At 42.6% G+C, this 9,703-nt stretch overlaps 1 long non-coding RNA gene across 1 annotated transcript; it reads right to left on the bottom strand.

The window, feature by feature from the left end:
* Positions 1–8,946: 8,946 nt before the first annotated feature.
* LOC311431812 lies at positions 8,947–9,703 on the bottom strand. The gene is made up of 2 exons (XR_014689654.1): positions 9,643–9,703; positions 8,947–9,419 (listed from the first exon to the last, which is right to left on the bottom strand). It is a non-coding gene; the product is annotated as an uncharacterized lncRNA (long non-coding RNA).

The raw sequence follows: 9,703 nt of genomic DNA, 5'->3' as shown, positions 1-9,703 counted from the left end.
TTCTCACCTGTGATTCCTACTGAGAACCCTCCTGGAAAAGAAGGTATGGGCAAACAGACTATGAGATCTACCTCATGCTAAGCAAGGCCAAGTGATGTTGAACAAAAGAGGAAATTTTATTTTGTGCCAGATCTTTTTCTTTTTTTTTTTTTTTTTTTTTTTTTTTTTTTTTTTTTTTTGATACAGCATATTCCTTCAACCCTGCATACATGGAAGACTTATGATTAATTATGTTGCACTATATGACACAACATCAGCATCCCCAAACCCCATCTGACCATTCTGGAGACCTCCCAGCTCTGACATACCTGCATTGCTCTGAACTATGACACACTCAGATTGGCCCATTCACTTCTTCCCCACTATTGCTGAGCACATTAAAAAGGCCATTGCAAACTCTTTTCTGCACTGTTGATAAAATTTCGAGGCAGCTGCAGCTTTGCCAGTCATTCACAGGCGAACCTGAAGCTGAGGTAATCGTGCTTTTATTGCTGAGTTTGGAAATCCTCTTTGCTTCCATTTAGGCAGAGGAAATGGTTATTGCTCCTTCAGCCTCTCTGCCGTCTGCATCCATCACAAGGCAAGGGGGGCTTGTGAAGTACCATTTGCAAAGGAGCAGGGCAGGGATGTAAATGAGATTATCCACAGGGCAGCTTTTACAGACAATGGGAAATCAAATGTGCTCTCTCCCGAGGGAGAGCAGGTGGTTTTTTGAGCGCTGGCCTGATGCAGTGCGGAGCCGAGACCTTGCAAAGCATTTTGGTGCTTCAGTAAAATGCTTTGACATCAGTAACTGTGTTAAAACTGTTTCTTCATTTGCTGTACTGGTAAATTTATACAACACCTCTGAATGTCTACATGTGCTGAGAGTGGTGGCAGCCTGCTCAGAGCCCCAGGTCTGGCCCATGTACTTGTTCCCCAGCAGAGGAGCTCTTCCCCTTGTGGGTCTCCACCCTCCAAATGGCGTGGCCATGTCCCAGACCTCTTCCAGCAGGCTCAAAGCAAAGCTTGTTTTGCTATTGAAGGGACCTACCCCAATGTTGCGTTTCGTTCTCCACCCATGACACCCTCAGGGACAAGCAAAGAGCGAGCAAGAAGTCCAGTTCCAGAGGCTGAGTTCCTTAAAATTGGGACTAAAAGACAGTTGTTAAGTCTACCAACTTTTTAGGCTACCTGTGGACCAGAGCAGAGAGCTGCCTACTTGCCAACTTGCTTTAAGCCCTACCAAGCCTCAGCTGGGTGATTCACTGCATCTGCCTCCTTCCATTGACCCTAGCAAGAGCACAGAGCTCCAAAAGATTAGGTTGTGCTGGACAATGAGGTGTCTAGCAGATACAGATGAAACCCACCCAAAATAATCAACCTGTTACCCTTCTTCCATCCAGCCCCAGAAAGCACTATTTGATTTGCATCCCAGACTGAGGACTCAGCCCTGTGGGACACAGTTCAGGAAGATGAAGACGCTTTTATGAGCTGTTTCCCAAGCTCCTATATCTGAGATATGCCCCGAGCTTTCAGAAAGCAAGGCACAGGTTTTCTGAGAAGGATCTTTAATTGACTTTTTGCTTTCTGCTTGTTACTGTTATTTATATAAAACTGTAATTAAGAAGGTAAAATATATTAGCCATAGACACTACAATAGACAGAGAAATTGCTCTCACAGATAAACAAAGTAAATCAAAGCTGCAGGCAGGTCAAGAAAAGTTCAGACAAGCCTGAGAAGCCTCAATCTGGAGGCTTTGCAAACTCAGTGCAAAGCTTATGGTTTTTTAGTAGCAACAGCAATACTGTATTAGAGAGCTACATAGTTACATACTTTGTATTTTTTTCCTGTAATTTCCCTGTTTTAAGCCTTCCAGACCACTTGTCTTTGATGATTTTTAATCATAAGAGACAGATTGTGGGGGTCGGCTGCACGCATGGCACTAATTGGAGCTCTGGCTGGACTTTTCAGTGATGTCTCTGGCACCTCAAAAGAGCATTTTGGCCAAGTGGAAGCTTAAATGCTCTCAGTAGGCTCCTTATGCTTTGTTTTGATGTGTGTACGGTTACTACAGGGATCCTGGTTGCATAATAACAACCACAGATCTATCTGAATAGATGGATCCCACCAGACAGATAGATCTACTCACCTATGTAACTCACCTAACGTGAGCTCTCAGTCCAAGTTCCTTCTCTCAAACATGTTGGCCAAATATGTCTGTTTGGCCAAAAGTGTGATTGAGCATATCTTGGTCAATCTACATGGTTCTGCAATGTCCTTTGTGAGCTTTCTGGTGTGGAGTCCCCACTAGTTCCAGTATCTCTTCCTGACCCCAATCTTGTAGCTTTGGATCTTGCCATGTACGGAGTCTTTCTTATTTTGTCATTTGGGCCACAAAAAAATATTCAGTGCTGCTCTCGTCAGATAGCAAGAACTCTAGCTCAATCAGCTGAAGTCACACTTCAGAAGATAATACAGACAACAAATTTAGCACTGACATTTCCCTCTCTATTTATGGTTTCATTCACTCAATCAATGGCACTTGCTTTTTTGCCTTTTTTTTTTTTTTTTTTTGTATTTTTTTTCCTGTTAGTGAGTTCTCAGCAAGACATAGCATATAAAAGTGCTCTCTCACTCAAAAAAAAAGAAAAGAAAAACAAACAAACAAACAAAAAAAAACTCCCTTGATATTTTTCCTTCAATATTTAGAATAATAAATCAACTTCAATCTGATTGTCGACCATCCACCCTGGCAGCTAAGCCACATGAGGCATGAGGGCATTCAGATCTCTGGCCTGAAAGTTTTAGGCTGGGATCAAACTTTTGGTCTCACAGGGCTTAAAAGAGAGCTTTACCCATGGCGACACTGCACAGCTTCTTTCCTGGGTGCATTTTCGTGTGTAGCCCAAGCCAACAGATGGTTTCCCAGCAGGCCAAACTGATCAGGCTGTGCAAGAATAGGAAATAATTAAATACCTCCTTTACTGAATCCAGAAGGGCTACATTGCCTTCTGAGGTCGTACATGTTGCCATCAGTAGAAGTGCTTTTCTGAAGACTTTCTTCATGGAATTCAGAGCAGGTTTCTACAGCAAAATAACATATCCTACAGGTAAGAGAGCTAATTCTGAATGAGACAGCTTTATGTTGCATCAACATCTGACTACGTCCATCACTGCCTGCGTGTTAATTTTTATGACTTCCATTTAAGGAGAAGGTAATCAACCTGATCCACCCCAAATCATTTTCCAAGGAATTCACTACATTTCCCTCTTTTTACAGGTAGACAAGATGGAGTCATGAAGAAGCACCATAACTGGTTGAAGGTTACCCAGTGGTCAAAGACAGGAATAAATACTGCACCTTCTGCACCCCAATTCAAACACAGTAACCTCTAGGAAATAACCCATATCACCTCTCCAGTTATAAGACAGGAATGGTCTAGGAGGAATGCCTGACAAGAGTCTCTCCATTGGCCTCATTAGGATTTGGAGCAAACATAGAGGCTAATCTTCAGATATTCCCCTACAGAGTGGTGTTCTTAAATGGTTCGTACAAATGAGGTGCATACATTAAATTTGTAATGCTGTGGGCATCGATATGCAAGTGTTGGAAAAAGCCTTTATTCAAGAAACCTGAGCAAAACCCTTATTCTCCTATGAAATAATAATAATAATAATAATCCTAAGGGATTTGGGATAAGTATAACTCTTTTAAATACACATTCAAAGAAAGGCAGAGTCATTTTGAATACATCTGGGCCCTCCATTATTCCATGGAAAAAGTCTCATCTTTTGTGCATTTGTAAATATATTCAAGACTATGATTATGCATTGTCATGACTGTTTTGTAATAAAATCATCAGTCTGAGCTGCTCTGGAATTAAGCTGAATTTTGCAAGTGACTTTCTTGTCAGAGAAAAGTTATAGAGCAATCTCTTGCCTCTTGTACTCAATGAATCAGTAATTTTATTATTATTATTATTATTATTATTATTATTATTTTGAATCCATTGAGTTAATGGATTTTTGTGATTGCTTCACAGCCCAGCCTTCCATCAAGCCTTGGAAAGCTTTGAAATATCTTAATTTGTACATGAATCTCACCTGTTGGCTACATCTTTATGGACGTGACCACAGCTTTTGGGAAACAGCTTAGCCCTGCTGTCTGCACTGAATTGTCCAGCATCACTTGAGATGCTTCAGGGTATCTCACCAAGCTCTGAGTATTGCTCCAGAAGGACACAAATTTCTCATCTCTTCCACATCATAACTGCCACCTTCTTATGGATGTTTCAGACACCCTCAGATACCTATACCATAGATCTCACAGAGAAAAAGAAGGAATTACAAATGATGTAATCTGCCAAATTAAGTGTTGACTCTGAATGGTGTAGGTATTAACACCAAATGTCTCCAGCTCATGTCCTGTGCTGTTACTAGAAGATAGAAGATACTTTCCTGTCCAGCTACAGAAATAAACCCTACAGAGGAGGTTGATGTGCTGGAGAAACATGACTCAAGTGAAATTAAAATAAAATAAAATAAAATAAAATAAAATAAAATAAAATAAAATAAAATAAAATAAAATAAAATAAAACGGGAGAAACACTCCAGCAAGATCCCTACCAGTAGCCAAACACTAGCACAGGCTCCCCATACTGCTAAGCCCATATAAAAGCTCTTTTTGGCTCAGGACAGCTCGCCACACAGCACTCCCTCAGTCATTGTCCAGGCACCATCAGGAGCCACCATGGCTCTAAGGGATGCGTTGTGCTCATCTGGAGAATAAATATGCTCAGATGCATGAAAAAGAGTTATGTTCATGTTTGTTTCGTGGCCAGAAACCCATTGCAGGCTCAATTTTTTTCCTATTAATGCAGCCAGTGATGTCAGCAGAATTACATTTGAAGGTCTAGTGTCCCTTCAGACTCCAGGAAATAGAAGCGTGGAGCTCAAAACCTCAAAAAGGGGTTGCACGTATCTGTGACAAGCCAGACAGATCCAAATTAGCAAGCATAAATAAATAAATAATTTTTTTTTTTTTTTTTTTTTAAAGTCAGCTCTAGTACTTAGAGCAGAATATGCCACCTTCCCATATAAATAGCAGAAATCAAAGAGGGGAAAAAATACTTAGATTTCATATGTATATAGAATAATACAGAATCCTACTTAGGTAGTAGCTTTTCATCAGCTGCAACCCACATCCTCTCATAACATTTATTAATAGAGCTCAGAGAGCATTGCTTTCTCAGCTTGCTAACAATTCAGAGAAGAAAAAAAATATATTATTTCAGGATAAAACAAATTCAATATTTTTTTTCAAAAATTCAAAATTATCAATGGTTCAAAAACATTGTTTGGAGGTAAATAACACTTTCAGTCTCAGCTTCAAATGTTTTCTTTTGGAGATCCTTGAGTAAAGGGCTTTTTATTTAAATGTCAGTGTGAAAATACAAAATTCCAATCAAATCAAAAAGCTCAAGGATTTAGTTCTGAAAAGCAGGAAAAGGGACATTTTAAGATCTTTTCAAATTTAATGCTTGTCTGCTTTCCACACAATCAAAGTGACAACTCCAGCAGTCAGCATTCTTTCTGGTACCTCTAAATCTGGATGTTTGCCCTAGAAAAAGGTTTAGCCATGAAATGTTGTCCAGCTTTTCATTGCACCTTTCCCTACCTAGGAAGACGTTGAGAAAAGGCACCATTTGCAAACTGCACAGCGTCCAGAAGTACAGAAGTTCAGCTTTGCTGAGCAAACAGAACGCTTGCTCCAGAGCTGGGACTGGAGCATGAATTGACTTCAGAGAAACCTGTAGTAGCAACACTAATGCCTTGGCAACGCCATGAAAAGCCATTCGCTATGTAGTCCCTGTCTAGCACAGAGAATTTCAGAACTACTGCAGTAAGTGTAGCAGCACCCAGCAGTCCATGTCAAGACTCTAGAAGTCCTTAAAGTAATTAATTACCTAATGCAGAACTCCGCCAAATGGCCATTATCCTTCTGAGAAGGGACTTTGCCATTCCAGTGCCTTCAGAAATCAGAGCTTTGGGCTGACGTCTGGTCTGAGAGGCAGCTCTTCACGTAACTATTGCCTTCTCTTTGCCTCTCCATTGTGTTGGGTTGGGTTTTTTTGGATGGCTGCAGGGAAGCCACCTATCAATTAAGACTTAATACCAGCTCCTCCAGCGTAGGTCACCCCCAAAATCCTGGATAAAACCTGGATAAATGGCCCTCTAGGACACATAGGCTGTGTCTATACCATATGCAGGATAAGTCCCCTACATCCTGGCCATGCTGGACCCTGTAGCTCGTGGTCCATCAGACCTGCACCCTCAGGGCACACTGTGTTGGCTGGGTGCATGCAAATCGTTTCTGTTCTACAGAGCCAGGGGGGTTGGGGTGCAACCCATGATTCCCACAGCATTACAGCCGAAATTATGGGAACTTCCACACTTTGGCTCTTCCCAGAACTGCTTTCTCTAGCCTGGTGTTCAAAGCAATTCCCTTACCAGTGGAAATCAGCTGCATAGGGAAGATTTCTGCCACTGCCACTTTTCTGGTTCAGAAAAAGTTAAATCTCTCTTTTCACTGGCAGCTTAGCCTATTATGCTATGGATTGATTGTTTCTTTAATTATATGCTGTCAATCCAAACTGTACAGATTTTCCAGTTATATTTCTTTCTTTTTATAAGCACACACGTGTTTATATAAATATATATATATATATATTAAATTCAGCATTCAACTGCAGGCAGGAATGACCTTAGTCATACTTGAAATGAAAACTCCTGCAAGTTCCTGAAATACTTTTTTCAACATATCGCCTTCTTCCCACCTCCTCCTCATCCCCCTCCAAAATCAGTTACAAAAGAAATAGTAATTAGCTTCCAGCATCAGGCATTTCTGTATTATACACTGCTCTCAACTGACAGATACCGTACAGTAATTGGGTCAAATGCACAGATGCTCAGAATAACCAAAGCATTGTGTTTTTGCCTGCAGCTCTGTTGGAGGAAGAACGGAGAATTTCACATTAAAGGAGGACCTAACACAGTTACTTGCAGCTCAACTTCTTTAAGGATGCTTGACTAGAGCTCTTTACTAGCATTAAAGATTTATGAGATTTTTTTGCAAAAGCTACTAGTAGAAAAAAAAACATTTCAACTTTATTTAAAAAAAAAAAAAAAAAAAAAAAAAAAAAAAGATAAAGGATTACAAATATGTTATTAACTTCATACAGATATCATGCTTACCCTCCACCATGTGCATCAACTGTTCACACCATTAGTATTCTCCAAAACAGAAATTAAGGCATTTGGTGAACATATGGTGGTATCTTTAAGATCTTCACATATCTGCAGTAAGGTGGTTGCAGTGTTGCTTGCACTTAGCAGGGAGACCATCAAAACCAGCACAGCAAATCCAAACAGTGCTGGCAGTTCATGTGGACAATGTGCTGGCTGCAGTGCGAGCACTTAGGCAGCCTGAAGGTTGTGAATCCTCTCACCAGCTACGAGCTGAAGCTGAGCCCTGCAACTGGTTAATTATATGGTGGTGACAAGCTGGAAGGGCACAACACCATGAAAGGCCATGACATGAAAGGCACAACACCGTGAGAGGCCAGATCCCAAGCTAAAACAGATCTGCACCCACCGAAGTCAAGGCAGAGTGTCAAAGCAGCTAGATAGAAGTAATGTTGGTTCCTCACTGGTATAAATGGATGTATTTCTTTTCCAAGCAAAGATCCTAACCAGTGAAAATCAGCCAGGAGAGCTGGTGTTACCTTACCAAAGCCTGTAGAGTTGTGTTACTTTATGTCTGCAGTGGTTTGGGCTTGCACATTTAGAACTAGAGCATTTTCAAATTGGGCTGATGGGCAGTTCTGCTGGCTATGCTTAAAAACCTGGCTTGTCACACAATGTTGATGCTTGTCTTTCTTTCCAGACACAAAGGAGAACTCAGTTCAAAATCCTACATGGTATAACCACCTACCCTGCTGCAGTACTGCCGCAGGATGCACTGGATGAGTTCCTCAAGGAGGAGCTGGTCTGTAAGACCTTGAATTAATAAAGCGTTGCCATATGTTGCTTTTTTCTCAAGCTAGCCCCATTTATGGAGAAAAAAAGGTGAGTTTAAAAAGGGCTTTGTAGAACAGGATGTCTTTTGAAAGCAGATTTTAAGAAGCAGATGGCATCTCCTCCTGGTTGTAGCTCTACATAACCTTAAAATCTTTCAGTCGGGAAGTTTGGCCATTCATCCCATCCCAGGGAGGCACCAAAGCACCTCATGCAATAAGATATTTGCAAAGTTCCCCTTTTTACTCTGCCCAGTTACTACCTTTGGCCAGACATGAGTGTGACCTACATAATAGCCTGTTCCTCTTCATTTTCTTAGACTTTTCTTGTCCAAGCTGCTCAGCAGGACTGTTGCAGTCTGTATTGTTTCTACTCTAAGAGGGATGCAGATTCGTGCCTGGCATATAATTTACCAGATGCAGAGCAGCCCTTGATCCCAAAGCAAGGATCTTCAGTGCTATGAAGCCTTGACATGCCAGGCATGCAGATCCCAGCTTCAAAGAACGACTCATCATTATCTGCACAGCAGTCGGGGCTACCGCAGCTTTTGAAGATGCCCACTAAAGGCACTCCAGCCCTAGTCCAAAAGGAAATAAATAAACGCCCTCCTGAGATGACTATTTTTCGCTGATAAAAGTCAGTGCAAGTGCTGGGTGCATATGGGAAAATCCCTGAGTGCTGCTCACTTCACGCACGCTCGCTCTGTTAGCTGAGTAAAGGATGCACAGCGATGCTGCCCCTAGCCCTGCACAAAGGCAGGCTCCCTGCTGGGGAAAAAAAGCTTGCTGAGCTCAGAGTGGATGGAGCACTGAGTCAAAACCCTGAAGTTCATCTACAAGGGAACATCCCAAAGGCACGTGAGCCTGGGGAAGCACAGAAACAGCCTGGGAGTTGTTCAGGGTGTTTATTTTCATATCTCAGACCAGCAGGCAGTTTGGACAGACTTAGTTTCTTGGCAATGAATAGCACCAAAAGCCCCCAAACTCCTCACATTGCTTCTTCCCTGAAATGTGAAGCCCCCTGGATGACAGCTTTAATGGGCTGTATCTTCCAAATGCTCTATGTGGGATGAAGCACAGGGAGAGGTGCTGGTGGGCACAGGACCCAGCAGGAGCTGTACCATGCCACAGCTCTGCTCCTGCCTTCTCCAGCCCCTCTGGCTCACAGGTCAGGGACCAGGGACAAGGCCACCTCTGCACAGCACCAGGCACTGTCCTCACCGTGGGTTAGGGTGTGCTCAGCTTGCAAGCAGCTCATAAGACTTGACAGCCCTGAGAGGATTGGCACGGATCAATGATGAGTGTTGGAGAGCCTTGTCAGGCAGCGCTGCCAGCTGGAGAAGTGGCCAACAAGCTGTGTCCTACAAGAGAAAAGAGAGGCAGCCTAGGATTAGATATAACAGTCCTCTTGAGAGATATTCACAGCTCTCAGGATGGGTTTCTTCTGCTGGAGCCGTGCCCCAGAGCTCACAGCTGGGCTCTGGGAGGAGACCCTCCATCTGCTTTGCAGCAGCAATGGTCAAAGCTGATGCCCTCAGGTCAGCCTCAGCAAGGAGCTTCAATGTCTGGTGGTCCCCACCTCACCTGGGCTCCCTGCAGGCACCACCAGCCCTTCCAGTGCTGTCCTGCAGCCCACCAAAGGCTG

Source organism: Aythya ferina (assembly GCF_964211825.1).
Source record: "Aythya ferina genome assembly, chromosome: 2".
NCBI lineage: Eukaryota > Metazoa > Chordata > Aves > Anseriformes > Anatidae > Aythya > Aythya ferina.
The sequence above is the reverse complement of the archived record's forward strand: the minus strand, read 5'-3'. Positions and strand labels throughout refer to the sequence as shown.